Consider the following 16,712-nt stretch of genomic DNA (forward strand, 5'->3'; position numbering starts at 1 on the left):
ACTGAATAGCTTTTTAGTTTGTGTGCATTCGGCTGCAAGTAACAGTTTACACTGATGAGTGATGGTGGAAACTGTCCTCTTATTTTTTTTAACACATTTTTTAAAATGTACTTTTCGGGGAATTCTCTGGTGGTCCACTGGTTAGGACTTGGAACCTTCACTGCTGTGGCCCGTGTTCAATCCCTGGTCAGGGAACGAAGATCCCACAAGCCTCGGGGCATGGCCAAAAAAAAACCCCAAAACCAAAAAACAAATTATAAAAAACCAAAAGCTATTTTTGAAACATTTGCAGCGCAGTGTCTCCGTCCCATCTTTGTCCCATCTGCTGGGTCCCCCTCCTAGTTCATAAGTGGGTTTAGTGCTGTAGAGATCCTTCTGGAAGTTCTTTAGACCTAGAAAGGCATTTAGGATATATAGTCTTTTTTTTTTTTAAGTAGATGTATAGTTGATTTACTAGAATATATATTCTTGTATCTCCTCCCTACTGTCTTTAAGCAGATGGTAACGTTTTATACACTGTTCTGCATTTTACTTTCGCACAGAACAATAGTCATGGAGAACTTTCTCTGTCAGTATATGGAGAACATCCTTGTTCCTTTTTAAAAAATAGCATCTTTATTAACATGTAATTCACATACCATGAAATTCACCCATCTAAAGTGTACAATTCAGCACTTTCTAGTAGATTCACAGGTTATATATTCAAGATTATATAATGTGCAACCATCACCACTATCTAGTTTCAGAACATTTTTCTCACCACCCCCCCAAAAAATTTTGTGCCCAAGAGCAGCCACTTCAAATTCCTCCCTCTCCACAGCCTCTGGCAACCACTAATCTTTCTGTCTCTGTGGATTTGTCTATTCTGGACAGTTCATAAAATGGGATCATACAATATATGGTCCTTTGTGTCTGGCTTCTTTCACTCAGCATGATGCTTTCAAGGATCATCCATGTTGTACTGTGGTATATCAGTACCTCATTCCTTTTGATGTCTGAGTAATATCCCACCAAATTGAGAGACCACGTTTTGTGGATCCATGCATCCGTTGGTGGACATTTGTGTTATTTCAACCTTTTGGCTATTATGAATAATGCTGCTATGGACATTTGTATACAGGTTTTTGTGTGAATGCATGTATTCATTTCTCTTGGCTATATATGTAGGAGTGATATTGCTGGGTCACATGGTAACAGTGTTTAACTATTTGGGGAGTTTCCCAGACTACTTTCCACTGAGGCCCCGCCACTTTCCATTCCCACCAGCAGTGTATGAGTGTTCTGATTTCTACACATCCTCACCAGCACTGATTATTGTCTGTCTTTTTGATTGTAGCCATCCTAGTGGGTGAAGCAGTCTCCACTTGTGGGTTGTTTTTTTTTTTCTTTTTTTTGCGGTACACGGGCCTCTCACTGTTGTGCCCTCTCCCGTTGCGGACGCACAGTCGCGGCGGCCATGGCTCACAGGCCCATCCGCTCCGCGACATGTGGGGTCTTCCCAGACCGGGGCACGAACCCGTGTCCCCTGCATCAGCAGGCGGACTCTCAACCACTGCGCCACCAGGGAAGCCCATCCACTTGTGGTTTTGATTTGCATTTCCCTGGTGGCTAATGATGTTGAGCATCTCTTCATGGGCTTGTTGGCCATTTGTATTCTTTAAAAAAAATTTTGTTTTAAATTTTAAGTTGGAGTATAGTTGATTTACAATGTTGTGTTAATTTCAGGTATACAGCAAAGTGATTCAGTTATATATGTACATATATGTATTGTTTTTCAGATTCTTTTCCCATATAGGTGGCCATTTGTATTCTTCATTCTTTTTTACAGCTGCATAGTATTCCCATTTAGATGGACCCAGTTTATTTAACCTGTTTTCCAGTGATGGCCAGTGGATTACTTCCAATATCTCGCTGGTAGACACACACCTTGCCCTAAAAACCTCCTAAATGTATAATTTTGGATATATCAGGTTGTACCTGTAGGATCAGACCATGAGTGAAATCTCCAGGTAAAGGGTAAATAAATGTGCTATAATCTTGACCAATATTTCCCTGTACAGTTGATTCTCATTCCCACATGCCATATTTGTGAATTCATCTACCTGCTAAAATTTCTTTGTAACCCGCAGATCAGCACACCGGGTGCTTTCCCAGTCATTTACAGACATGTGCAGAGCAAGTGAAAAATTTGAGTTGTCCTGTGTGCCTGTTCCCAGCTGAGATCAACCGGGGCGACCCTCTGTCTTCTTGTTTCAGCTCTTACTGTAGCCAAGTGGCTTTTTCTTGGTCTGTTTAGTGCCACGTTTTTCACATTTTGGGGCTTTTGGTTGCTGGTTTAGCTGTTTAAAATGCCCCACAAACATTGTGCTGAAGTGTTGGCTAGTGTTCCTAAGTTCCAGAAGGCTGTGATGTGTCTCAGATGAGCTTCGTTCAGGTGTGAGTTACAGCGCCGTTGGTTATGGGTCTACTGCGAATGAATCAGACGTATATATTAAATCAGGCGTCTTTAAACAGAAACACACGTAAAAACAAGGTTATGTATTGATCAGTTGATGAAAATGTTGGGACCAGAGGCTCATAAGAACCTGTATTTCCCCCAGGAGCAATAGTTCCTTATTCTCTAATTCAGTGTTTGTGGCAACTTTGTCGAACATAACTACCACGAATAACAAGAATCGATTGTGTAGGGTTTTTTTGTTTTTTGTTTTTTTAAGCTGTGCTTTACTGGGCTACAAATGAAGTATAATAAAAGGCACAAACCTTAAGTGCACTGCTTGATGAATTTTGGCAAATATTACCTATGTAACCATCACCCAGATCTAGCTACAGACCGTTTCCATCATCCCAGAAGGTTTCCTCGTGGACCTTCCTAGTCAGTACTTAGCCCTCTCCCCCTCCTGCTGCTCGCTTAAGGCCATCACACCTCCGATGTTTTTCCCCATCACTTTCACCAGAACTTTACTTCAAGGGGATCGCACAGTGAATGGTCTTTTGTGTCTGGCTTCCTTTCCTCAGCATGGTGGATTTGAGATTCATCCATGAGCTTGCGTGTATCAGTAGTTTATTCCCTTTCATTATCAAGCTGTATTCAAGTGCGTGGATATAACATAGTTTGTTTCTCCATCTAACAGTCGATGGACACTGTGCTGTTTCCAATTTGGGGCTTTTGTGAATAATGCTGCTATGAAAATTTCTGTACAAATGTTTTTGTAGACATACTTTTCACATCCATTAAGTCAATTCCTTGAAGTGGAATTTCTGGGTCATAGAGTAGGTGTATGTTGAACCTTAGTTAATTCAGGCTTTTAGTTCTCTTCTGGAAGAACATATCTAGTGAAGGCCATTCCAGGAATATTTGGCAGCTCAGTATTGCCAGGATGCTGGGTCTGTCTCTGATTCACTGGGCCTTCCCCCTCAGGAGTGCAAAATGGCTGCTGTAGCACTGGCCATTGTCACCATGCTTCACATCATTCTCTCAAGCAGGAAAGAGTAGGGGCAAATAATCTTCCCAATGTAAGGTTCTGTCTTTTTTATCCAAATGTAAAAATCTTCCCATGTCCACACTGGGCTGCAAAGGAGGCTGAGAAAGGAAGTCTCTGGCAAAGGGGCAAAAGGCCTACACTCACTGTGAGTTGTCCTCTTAGGAGGGTACATTGCTGAATGGAACCAAATCCAAGTTCTGTTTAAAAGGATATCAGACTGAGACTGGCTGTTGGACCCTCCTGAGCCTCGGAGAGGACCCTGCGAGGCCACATTGTCAGGGGCCTGGACACTGGCTAGGAACTGGTGGCTTGTGTTCTATACAAGAGCAAGAGCCCCAGAAGGAAAACTAAAGAGACAAAAGCTTCTAGAGCAGTGGTCCTTGGACCAGCAGCATCAGCATCACCTGGGAACTTGTTAGAAATGCAAATTTTCAGCACCCCCCGCCCCTGCCCCCAACCTGCTGTTTCTGAAATCCATTCTTTCATTCTTTATTTTAAAAGCCTTCCAGGTGATTCTGGTGCCTGCCCACGTTTAGGAACAAGTGGTCTAAAGCATGTGTGGAATGTTGTAGGGGCTTTTCTTTCCCCTTCGCTTCTCTTAACTCCATTTTTTCCTGAACTTGAAGTGTTCTCTTTTGCTTGATGCCCTGGGCAGCCCTGTGTCTGGTCAGTGTAATCGCTGCTTTTGTTCCCTTCACCCCACCCCGTTACCTGTTTCACTCCTCAGAGTTTCCCCCCTGTTTTTTATACACTAGTATTAAGAAAAAATTCAAAAACCTTTTCAGATGCCTGATTTTCTTGGCAAGTCTGTGGCTTTATAGCTTCATTTAGAACAGCGGTGAATGGCAAAAAGGGAAAGAGAGAACATACCAAACATTTCTAGTGTGTGACTACCTGTGTAAACAAGGCTTTTAGGAGCTAGACACCAGTTGCTTTATGAGCAATCCAAGTTTTATAGGGCACGCTTTTCTGTTGTTAAACTAATTCAGTGATTTTAGAACTCTAAAGGTCACTGAACATAAAGGTGGTGTCGATTTTAATTGCTCTCCAAATAGCTCTTTCTTTCTCTCTCCCCAAAAGTCTGGGTAGATGGATAGATGAAAAGAGAGATGGTGAGGCCTGGATCTGGGCAGGAATAGTGGTCATGGAGAGGAGGAGATAAAGTGGAGAGATTTGGGAGGTGGAATGGGTAAGACTTGGGTGAGGGACTTCCCTGGTGGCACAGTGGTTAAGAATCCACCTGCCAATGCAGGGAACATGGCTTCAATCCCCGGCCCGGGAAGATCCCACATGCTGCGGAGCAGCTAAACCCGTGCGCCACAACTAATGAGCCTGCGCTCTAGAGCCCGTGAGCCACAACTACTGAGCCTGCATGCCACAACTACTGAAGCCCATGCACCTAGAGCCCGTGCCCCGCAACAAGAGAAGCCACCACAGTGAGAAGCACGTGCACCACAACAAAGAATAGCCCCCGTCGCCGCAACTAGAGAATGCCTGCACGCAGCAGTGAGGACCCAGTGCAGCCAAAAATAAATGAATTAATTAAAAAAAAAAAGAAAGAGTTGGGTGAGTCCGAGGTGTGAGGTCAAAGTTGGTACTTAGTCTCTAGAGAGGGCTGTATCAGCTAGCTGCTGCCACATAACAAATAACCCCCAACTTTAGAGGCTGTTCTGGTTACTGTCGCTGTTTAACAAATTACCCCAAAATGTAGCAGCTTAATGGAACAACTGTATTATGCTCACAGGTTTTATGGGCCAAGAATTTGACATGGAATTTGCCCTAGTGGGTCTCTGCTCCATGATGTCTGCAGTCTTGGCTGGGAAGACTCGCAGGCTGGGGGCTGAGGGCTTGTTCATATGCCATGCATGGCACCTGGGCTGGGATGACTTGAAGATAAGACCATCAACCAGAGCATCTACTCATGGTCTCTCCATGTGTCTAGCTTAGGCTTCCCCATAGCATGGTGGCCTCAGAACGGTAAGAATTCTATTAAGGTGGCTTATTAGGGCTTCCAGGGTAAATGTCCTGGTGGACATGGCAGAAACTGAGTTGACTTTTATGACCTAGCTTCAGAAGTCACATAGTGGCACTTCTGTTGCACTGTCCTGGTTGAAGTAGTCACAAAGTTTCCTCAATTCAAGGGGACTGGCAAGATCCCACCTTGGTAGATCATGCGAGGTTGTAGACATTATTTCAGCCATCTTTGGAAAACACGATGCGCCACAGTGGATTAAAACAAAACTGTGGTTCCACTGGTTAGAATTTGGCCTTGGGTACCTCTGGTTACTTCTGTCTTAACCTGGGTGTGGTCAGCTGTAGGTCAGCTAGGCAGCTCTGCTTCTAGGGCTTGGCTGGCTGTGAGCTGGGATGATAGAGGTGATGGGCATGTGTCTCTTGTCCTCCGAAAGGCTAGCCTGGACTTTGTCACATGGCAGCTGGGCAAAGAGTAGGCTCAGAAACGCACACCATCACTTCCACCACATTCTGTTGGCCAAGGCAAGTCAAAAGGCCAGCCCAAGTTCAAGGGTTGGATAATAAATAGGAGGGGCTGTAAACAGTGGGACTAGGGAGAAGAAGAGTGTTTGGCCCCAGTGGTCTTTTTTCCAGATCCCCTTACCATCAGCCCTCTCCCATTTTGCTGGGCCTGTCTTCTCAATCAGCGGATTCACAGAGTACAGTCCTTGACCCACGGAAGGCTTTGAGAGTCCTTGTGATGGGCTGCAAAGATGTGTAGAAATGCCAACTCGTTTGTGTCAGGTTGTGTTTGACCGCAAATAACGGAAAACCTAACAGTGGCTTAAACTGTAAGGATTAAGAAGTCTGGAGGCAGGCAACCCATGAGGAGTTGTTAAGAGCCTAGTTTTTTTCTCTCCTCTCATCAGTTATCCTCCGTAGGTGGGCTTATCAGCGTCAGATTTATTGCCTCATGATTGCAAAATAGCTGCCACAGCTCCAGTCTTCTCTACTGTATTCAAAGCTGGAAGCAGGAAGCAAAAGACTTTCTCCCTAGAGAAGCTCTGTCTTTATATTCTGGAAGAAAACCTTTCCCAAATTCTGTCTTCCCCAAAAGATTCATTGAGCAGAACCCAACTCTGTACACTTTGGCTTTTACTTATTTGCAAAACTATGGCTAGCCTAGCTGCTAGGAAGCCTGGGAAAGTGAATGGCTGATAAAGGGGAGAGCAGTGCCACTGGCCTCGTCCAATTATTTTAAAGCTATTTTGGCCACAACCCACAGTAGGAAATATGTACACACAGAGACACACAAAATTGAAACGAGTATCACAAACTGATCCTTTTGCTTACCCTGTGTGACGCCTTTTAATATTTCCTATTCTATCCCATTCCATTTGACCCCATACTCTTTAACTTAAAACAAAATTCCTTGTCACAACCTGCTAATTTGATTTCACAACCCTCAAAGGCATGACCCATAGTTTGAAAAAGACTGAGTGACTCAGAACAGCGTTTGTTTACATCTTGGAATTGGCAGGGGTTACTCCGAGCAGCATCAGGCTTCTGTGAGCAAGGCGAGGAGGGGTGGGGAAATGGTGTTTGGAAAAGCAACAGCTAGACTTTGCCACATCCTCTTCACCTATCACTTCCCATGAGCAAATGGTAGTGTTCCGTCGACTTTCATTTCTATGACTTGCAAATAACCTGAGGGTTACTAGCATTAAATTAAATCTAAATTAAAATTAGCCTGTTTCTGGAGCTTTGCGGGGACTTTTAATTCTGTATCCTGCTCAGCAGCCTGGCTTCTGCACAACTCCTGATGACAACGCAAAACTCCGATGGCATTCCAAGTGCCGGAGGCATTCACAGGATTTTCTGGAAGGACACTTTGTCATTGTTGCATCGTGGCTGTTCTCTTGAGCTGGTTGTGGTTTCGCAAGCCCATCTTTTCGTGCTTTTTATAGCCCAGTGGTGGAGAATGAGGTTCTTCAGAATCACAGGGTCTGAGTTCGAATTCTGGCCTCACAGTGTGGTTTGGGGCAAGTGTCCTGACCCCTGGGAGCCTCAGTTTCCTGCGCTGTGGGAAATGTTCCTCCTGCCTCCCCGGGGACTGGGAGGAATCAATAGGTGTGGGGTTAGCACAGGGCCTGATACCAAGGAAGCACTGGGGCAGGGTAGGCTCTTCCTAGATGTATCAGCCAGCTTCGGCTGAGTGATTTGCAGTAATGAGTGAGCCCTAGATCTCAGCAGCTGACAGCAGCAAAGGCTCCTCTCTCGCTCGTGTGTCCGAGCTTCGTGCATTGGCTGTGGCTCCGTCCTCGTACCCATTGTCATGCCAGGACTTGGGCAGAACCGTGCGATGGCTTTTAAAGCTTCTGCTCTGAAGGAGCGCAAGGCGTCCACTCCCCTGTGCGTAATTTGGGGTTGCAGCTTGGCATGCTAATTGTGTGTCCCCCACCTCCCCTGGTCACTTTTTCAAAAGCTTTTTGAGTATGTGTGTGTCGAGGAAGGAGAGGGGCGTCTAATGTCACCCCTGGTTGAGAACCACTAGTCCTGATCTTGCCCAAAGTCAAGGACTGGGTCTGCTTTTGTTCGTTACGGTATCCTCAGCTCTCCCCCATGCTGGACACAGAGCGGGCAATTCGTAAATGCCTTTCTCACCAGGCTGCTCTTTGAACGAACGATTGGGTTTGTTTAACCACCTGTGCAAATTCATTTGTTCACCCCACAAATATTTAGTGACCCCCTACCATGTGCCATGGTCTGTGCAGGCTCTGGGTGTCCCACAGGGAACAAAACAGACAAAATCCCTGTCCTTGGTGGGGGTTGACATTTTGGTGGGGGAGACAGACGACAAAAATTCAGAGAGACATATGATTTTTTGATGTTCAAGTATTTTCAAAATAAAAAATTTTCATTTTGGAAAACTGCAAATGTGCTCAAAGTAGAATAGTAAAACATGGACCCCATCAACCAACTCTTTGCCAATTTTCAGTTTTCCGCCACTCTGACAGACCAGCGCTGCCCAAGAGAGCTTTCTGCCACCATGGGAATATTCTAGATCTGTGGTGTCCTGTGGGGTAGCCAGCAGCCACGTGTGGCTGTCAGGCCCACGAAATGTCGCCACCGTGACCGCGAACTAAATGTTTAATTTCCTTTACACTCTTAAGGTAAATCTTTTTTATTTAAAACTTTCACATTCCTCATTGTCCCCTTTTTTTCCCATTTGTTTATTGCAGTAAAATATACATAACACAACCTACCATCTCATCCATTTCGAAGTGTACGATTCAGCGACAGTAAGTGCGTTTGCATAGTTGTGCAACCTTCACCCCCATCCTTCTCCAGAACTTGTAGCATCTTGCAGAACTGAAACTCTGCACCCACTAAACAATAACTCCCGGTTTCTCCTCCCCTGCCCCCAGTCCCTGGCAGCTGCCATTCTACTTCCTGTCTCTCCGTCATAAGTGGCATCAGATGGTATCTTTGTCTTTTTGTCACTGGCTCACTTCACCTAGCTTAAGGTCATCCATGCTGTTGCGTGTATCAGAATTTTCTCCCTGAATGCTATTCCATTGTAAATAGACACCACATTTGGCTTATCCATTCATCTGTTGATGGACACTTGGGTTGTTTCTACCTTTTGGCTCTTGTGAATAGTGTTGCTGTGATCGTGGGTGTATAAATCTGTCTTCAAGACCCTGCTTTCAATTCTTTTGTGTATATATCCAGAAGTGGACTTGCTGGGTCATATGCTAATTCTATTTTTAATTTTTTGAGGAACCGCCAAAGTGTTTTTCACAGCAGCTGCAACATTTTACATTTCCACTAACTAACAGAGCACCAGGGTTCAAGTTTCTCCAGGTCCTCGGCAAGACTTGTTAATGTTTGGTTTTTTGATAGTAGCCCTTCTAATGGGGGTGAGGCGGCATTTGTGGTTTTGATTGCATTTCCCTAATGATTGGTGGTGTGGATCATCTTTTCCTGTGCTTATGGCCATTTGTATATCTTCTTTGGACAAATAACTACTCAAGTCATTTGCCCTAATTTCATTTCATTAGCTTGAACTTAAATGCACGTAGTCACACATGGCTAGTGGCTTCCATATTGGACAGCGCAGGTCAGTATGCCCCTGACCTCCCAGAACTGGATTATTTTGCAGTAAATCACAGACATTTGATCATTTCACCCCTATGTATTTTAGGATGTATTACTAAAAGGTAAGAACTCTAAAGGAAAAAAGGCAGAAAAACAAAAACACTATGCCATTGTTATACCTAGAATCTTAATCCCAATTTCTTAGTATCATCAGATATCCAGACAGCATTCAAATTCTGTCTTTCCACTCTCAGTGGGTTCATTTGTGTCTTTCAAGGCTCCCTCTGTCTGCCGGGTTGAGAGCTGCAGGCTCCTGGGTAGCCCTGTGCATGAGTGGGTAGGGGGCACGTATCACTGGTTGTGTGTGGCCCATGGTTTCCCATTCACCACTCTATTTAGCCTCGTTTATCTCACCTGACAAATGGGGTAACAACAGGGGTTTGGAAGGACCCAAGGAGACTTGGTACCTGGCAGTTTAAGTCGGACCACGTGCGTAATCAAATGGTATGTAAACCCTTCCATATGGTAACTCCATTTTTCGTTTTTGAAGGAGCCTCCATGCTGTTCTCCATATTGGCTGCACCAATTTCCATTCCCACCAACAGTGCAGGAAGGTTCCCCTTTCTCCACACCGTCTCCAGCATTTATTATTTGTAGACTTTTTGATGATGGCATTCTGACTGGTGTGAGGTGATACCTCATTGTAGTTTTGATTTGCATTTCTCTGATAATTAGCAATGTTGAGCATCTTTTCATGTGCCTGTTGACCATTTGTATGTCTTCTTTGGAGAAATGACTATTCAGGTGTTCTGCCCACTTTTTGATTGGGTTGTTTGTTTTGTTGTTATTGAGTTGTATGAGCTGTTTGTATATTTTGGAAATTAAGCCCTTGTCAGTCACATCATTTGCAAGTATCTTCTCCCAGGCTATAGGTTGTCTTTTCCTTTTGTTTCTGGTTTCCTTTACTGTGCAAAAGCATATAAGTTTGATTAGGTCCCATTTGATTATTTTTGCTTTCATTTCTGTTGCCTTGGGTGTAAACCCTTCAAAATGTGCTCAAGGGCCAAACGTGACAAAAGGCACCAAGTGGAAAAGCTGGGGCCTGGGGACTTTTGTCCAACCTGACTGTGCTGTGGCCAGAAAGCTTTGGGAGTTGCCCCACTAGGTAAGATTCACAATGGCAGCTAAAATGATTGTGTAACAGTATCTATCGCTTACAAAATACTTTATTACACCAGAGGATTAAAGGCCTAAGAGCCTCTCCACTGCCATACGTGAAAATAAGGACTATGATTGTGCCCATTTTACAGATGAGGGCACTGAAGCCTAGAGCGGTGAAGTCACTTGCCCGACTTCAGCCCATGTGTGGGGAAGTGGAGATTTGAACTGCTGACTCCAACCCCAAACTGTAACCCCATGCTGGGCCTCTTGGCATCAACCTGATAGGCGACATAGATGCCAACCCTGGCACCTGAACGGGCGACCCATCTCAGGGGAACCCCGGACCTGCTGATCATTGACAAATGGTTTTCTTTTTATTATGGAAACTTTTGAGAAGGTGTAAATTAACTACAACGGTGTACTGAGCCCCCAGGTAGCCATCATCCAGCTCTAACAGTTACCAACATTTGCCATGTCTGTTAGCTCTCCTCCCCCACTACAACTCTATGCTGATTATTTATTTTGTACAGTTTTGGTTTTGTTTTTTTTTTGCGGTACGCGGGCCTCTCACTGTTGTGGCCTCTCCCGTTGCGGAGCACAGGCTCCGGACGCGCAGGCTCAGCGGCCATGGCTCACAGGCCTAGGCGCTCCACGGTATGTGGGATCTTCCCGGACCGGGGCACGAACCCGCGTCCCGTGCATCGACAGGCGGACTCTCAACCACTGTGCCACCAGGGAAGCCCTGTTTTGTACAGTTTTTTAAAGGTAAAATTAACATGGTTGAATTGACATGTGTTGACATACACAAACCTGAGCTGTGAATTTTTAAACCCCCATGTAACGGACACCGCATCACCATGCAGAACCTTGCCCTCTCCCCGGAAAGTCCCCCTCGTCCATTGCTCTGCTGTTACCATCTGAATGAAAACACATGGATAACAGATTCTCACAGGCTGGAGCCTCCCACTGGACATTCACCCGCAGATCCCCTTTGGAGAGCCCTGTTGAGGAGACACCCACCTCCTGGCTCTACTTCTGGTCCGACGTTTACAGAACTTGGGCCACACCGAAAGCTTGGGGCATGGAGGAGGGGGGAACCCACATGGAGCTGGCGGCGCTCACAAAGCCACCTTGGGCGCTTGTGATCACCCTGGTCCAGGGCAGTGCACCTGGAATCTAGATGGGCCAGGATCCCGTGTTCCAGGGTCTTGTGACAGATGCTTTCTAGATCTTTCCAGGGCCTGGGGCTCTCCATACAAAGGAGAAGCAGCTCCCATTCCTCCTCTCTTCCATCTGCTCGCTTTATCGCTTTTTTGGATCTGAGCTATCCCAGGCATTCACAAAATGCTAACAAAGGCTGTCACCCAGCTTCGTCTTATCTTGACACTGTGGCGTGTTGGCTTCACATTTAAAAGAGAAACAATATGAGGAGAGGACCGTCTGTGGGATAGTGGTTAAGGGCGGGGACTCTGGAGTCAGCCGACCTTGGCTCAGACCCCAGCCTGACCACTGACCACTGGAGGGATATAGAGCGTATGGCTCGCCGTTCTGAGCCTCCCCTTCCTCATCTGTGGAATGGGGCTGCAAAAAGCACCTGCTTCATAGGGATTCAAAGGCGGTGAACAGGCTGATACGTGCAGAGTACTTCAAACCAGCAGCCATCATCATCGTCATGACAGCCACCATCATTACTGTCATCAGGTCAATCCTTGTTAGTCGTGGATTCCATATTTGTGAATCCGCCTATTTGCTAACATTGTTAACCCCCAAATCCGTACTCACGGCGCTTTCCTGGTCACTTGCAGACGTGTGCATAGCCGTGAGTCTATCTCGAGTCTCCCGATGCACGTGCTACCAGCTGAGGTTGAACGCGGCGACCCTCTGCCTCTCTGTTCAGCTCGAGAGCTGTAAACAAGCTTCCTCTTTAGTGCCCTGTTGTTTTGCACTTTTGTGCTTTTTGTGGGTGGTTTTGCTGTTAAAGACGGCCCCTCCCGTGTAGGGGTGAAGGCCGCCCACTGTCCATAAGCACAGGAAGGCTGCAATGTGCTCTGGAGAGATCGTGCGTGTGAGGTGACCTGCCCTCAGGCACGAGTTACAGCGCTGTGGGCCTTGAGCTCGGTGTGAGCGAATCAACCATTTATATTAAACAGGGTGTCTTTATTGTTTTTTTTATTATTTTTAAAATAAATTTATTTATTTATTTATTATTTATGGCTGAGTTGGGTCTTCGTTGCTGTGCGCGGGATTTCTCTAGTTGCGACGAGCAGGGGCTACTCTCGTGGTGCGCGGGCTTCTCATTGCGGTGGCTTCTCCTGTTGCGGAGCACGGGCTCTAGGCGCGCAGGCTCAGTAGTTGTAGCGCACGGGCTCTGTTGCTCCACGGCATGCGGGATCTTCCTGGACCAGGGCTCAAACCTGTGTCCCCTGCATTGGCAGGCAGACTCTCAACCACTGCGCCACCAGGGAAGTCCCAAACAAGGTGTCTTTAAACAGAAACACACATAAACCAAGGGTATGTATTGATGGGTTGATGAGAATGGGACTGGAGGCTGGCAGGAAGCTAACCCTGTCTTTCCCCAGGGGCTGCGGCTCAGCGGCCATAATCGCAAATTCACGGTGACCTTATAGGACATAAGCACCTCAGATGATGAGACCTGACTGTATTTTGCTAGATTGAAGTGCTGATGGATTATATCATATAATGTTATATACTATTGCATGATGTGTGTGTGTGTGAATATATATATATATATGTACACACACTGTATATAAATATAGTGCAGTGTGTCTGCATATATATATGTGATAATGTACAGTGTTGTTTCCTGTGTTTTGTTGTTGTTGTTGTTGTTGTTTTTTGCGGTATGCGGGCCTCCCACTGTTGTGGCCTCTCCCCTTGCAGAGCACAGGCTCCGGACACGCAGGCTCAGCGGCCATGGCTCACGGGCCCAGCCGTTCCACGGCATGTGGGATCTTCCCAGACCGGGGCACGAACCCACGTCCCCTGCATCGGCAGGCGGACTCTCAACCACTGCACCAGCAGAGAAGCCCCTTTCTGTGGTTTTAAACTTGTATTTGACCTCTCGTTTCTCTGGCTACATCCTTCTCCTTTCCACTGACTGTCTCACTCACAGCCTCTCTCTCATTCTCTCTCCACAGCTGGCCCCCAAAAGGACCCTCCCCACATCCCCAGCTGGGGGCCCTGCGTAGAGCTGGAGTGGACGCACCCTCCTTCCCTTCATGATTCATTTGTAGCGCAGGTAACCAGCCAAGCATCCCGCTCATTCCCGGAGGGGCCGTGGTCTCCCGTCCACCTCCCCGGAAGGGACGTTCCTTCTTGGAAGATCCTGGCTCAGCCACATCCTTCAGCCCCGCCCTCTCCATCCTGGGCCCCCTGGGTCATTCGGGCCATTCCCCCCCAACCTCCATGCCATCTGCAGGCAGGATCTCCCTCCCCCCTTTCCGTCTTCTCCAGATTCTCTGCAGATCCTGCCTTGTCATTCCCTGGCCAGGCCTTGCCCACCTTAGGCTGGTTGGGAAGGGCAGGGGCTCGTAGGCCACAGAGCTGGTGACATGGGAAGACAGTGGGTGTGGGCGGAGATATGAAGCCAGAGAGAGTGTGTTATCTTGCAGCACGGATGCAGCAAGAGCCTTGGAAGGGCCTCTCTGGGGACAGTCCCCGGGGCCAGCTCTAGAGGCGAGCGTGATGGGTGTGTGAGGCTCCGGGGCCATGTATTTCTGTTCTAGATTGGGCTTGTTAACCCAGGGCCCGTGAAGTGTGTACGTGTGTGCATACGTGTGTGTGTGTGTGTCCCATGACACACTTCCCCCTGGGAAAGAACGTGTAACGTTTCTGGCCCACATGCATGTTTCTGGCAAGAGGGTCCTTTGTTTTCATCAGACTCCCCAGGGTACTGTTCAGAGAAGCCCCTGAACTAACCATGTGGGGTCCCTCCCTGAGATTCTTTATGTCACAGAGCCGTCGAGGGTAATAGGGGCTGTAGTGGTGATCAGGAAGTTCAGAGAATGCTATTGGGGGTTAGGGGTGGTGACCCAGCTGGGTGGGGGCACGACAGTCACCATGTCCTCAGTGAGTTCGGGACCATCCCCCTCCCCCTACCAAGAAGAAAAAGAGAGGGTAGCAACTCCATAGCTCTGGACTGGGATTGTGTGTGATTTCTCATCGTGTTCTGTCTGCGTGGTTGGGAGGGAAGGATGCGTGGGCTGATGGAAGGATGGGCGGATGGGGACTTCCCTGGCGGTCCAGTGGTTAGGACTCAGTGCTTTCCCTGCCCGGGCCCGGGTTCAGTCCCTGATCGGAGAACTGAGATCCCGCAAGCCTCTCAGTGCGGCCCAAAAAAGTAAAAAGGAGGAGCGGATGGAAGGACGGGTCAGTTTGTGTGTTTGGAAGACAAGAAAGATGGGCGGTTGGGTGGAAGTTTGTAAAGATGGGTGCATGGAAGCTTGGTAGGATGTCTGGAGCAGTGGTGGTTGGCGCGGGGGGGGATGGGCAAACAGAGAACTTGTTTTCTCACTTGTAAAATGGGGCACACGGCATCCCTTTCCCATGGGGGCTGAACAAGCTAACATTTGTGAAACGGTTGGCACAGTGCCTGGCACATGGTAAGCAGGAGCCAAATGTTAGCCGTCCTCATCCTCATCATTCTGACAGGCTCGGCCCGGCTCTGGCGGTTCCTCTGACTCAGAGCGCCTGCCCTCCTGGCCCCTCTCCCTCTCTGTTCCCTTCCTTGAGAACCACGCTGCATGTGTCTTCCAGGGGGACCCAGAGCCTGGGCCCCTTCATGCCGCCTCCCCTCCCTCCCTCCTTCACCCAGTCACGTGTAGGACAGGAGCACAGGCTTGGGGCCAGACTTGTGGGTTCAGGGCTGGCTCTGCCACCTGCTAGCTGGGAGACAGAGAACCATGGTCTCAGCTCTTCCTTTTACTCGTCTGCAAAGCGGGGGTGGCAGGACCCACCTCGAGGGACACTGTGGGGATTAAATGAGATACATGTGTGTGAAGCACTTAGCACGGGGCCTGCATGTGATCAGGACTCAGTCTGGGTTGATGTCATCACCATCATCATCAGATGCTGGGGAGAGAGAGGGAGGAGGAAAAGGCAGCTGTCTGTCTCTGATCAGGAGGCTCTGGTACGGAGGGCACCTGCCCCACCCCTACCCATGCCCCTAGACTTAAGGGGACAGAAACCCTGACCCCTCCAGGGGTCTTGGCCCCAGGGAATGGTCCTTGCAGGGAGGGTCCTGGCACGCTGCCGACATCTAACTTGTCTCCCTTGCCCTCTTCCCGCCCCGCCCCGTCCAGTGGCGATGGATGATGAGGATGGGAGATGCTTACTAGACATGATTTGGTGAGTAATGGGCTCCCCACCCCACCCCACCCTCCCCCACCCTCTCCCTCCCCTCCCCTGTCCCTCATCTCCTCAAATGTCTCTCCCCTTCTCTCTTTCAGTGACCCTCAGGCCCTCAATGACTTCTTACATGGATCTGAGAAGGTGAGTGCTGGGGCAGGGAGAAGCATCCCCAGGGCAGGGGCCTGTGGAATTGGGAGCTGAGAGACACTCCCCGCTGATTCAGTAGACATCTGCCCCTTGCCTTCCATGAGCCAGGCCCCAGGGTTATGGCAGAGAGTGAAAGAGATGGCAAATCCCTGCCCTCACTCCATACACATTTCCTTGGTAAACAAAGCAACCGAGAGCTAATAAAGGTGATGGTGGAAAGCACCATGCAGAGCAGCATAAGAAATAATAATGTCACTTGCACAACAAAAGAGGTTTAAAAGAAAATGAATGGGAGGTGGAAGCAGGGGCTTCTCTAGCTGGTGTGAACCTGAAGGATCAAAGGGAGGTGGCCATGGCGCTCTGGGCAGGGGAAGGACAGGTAGGAAGGTTGGAAAGTTTGAGAAAGAAGGCTAGTGGGGCCGGAATGAAGGGGAAACTAGAAGGTGGTAAGACTGGAGTGGACAAAAATCACCAGGTCATGAAGGGCTTGGAGGACTT

This window comes from Hyperoodon ampullatus, assembly GCF_949752795.1.
Source record: "Hyperoodon ampullatus genome assembly, chromosome: 18".
Taxonomy (NCBI): Eukaryota; Metazoa; Chordata; class Mammalia; order Artiodactyla; family Ziphiidae; genus Hyperoodon; species Hyperoodon ampullatus.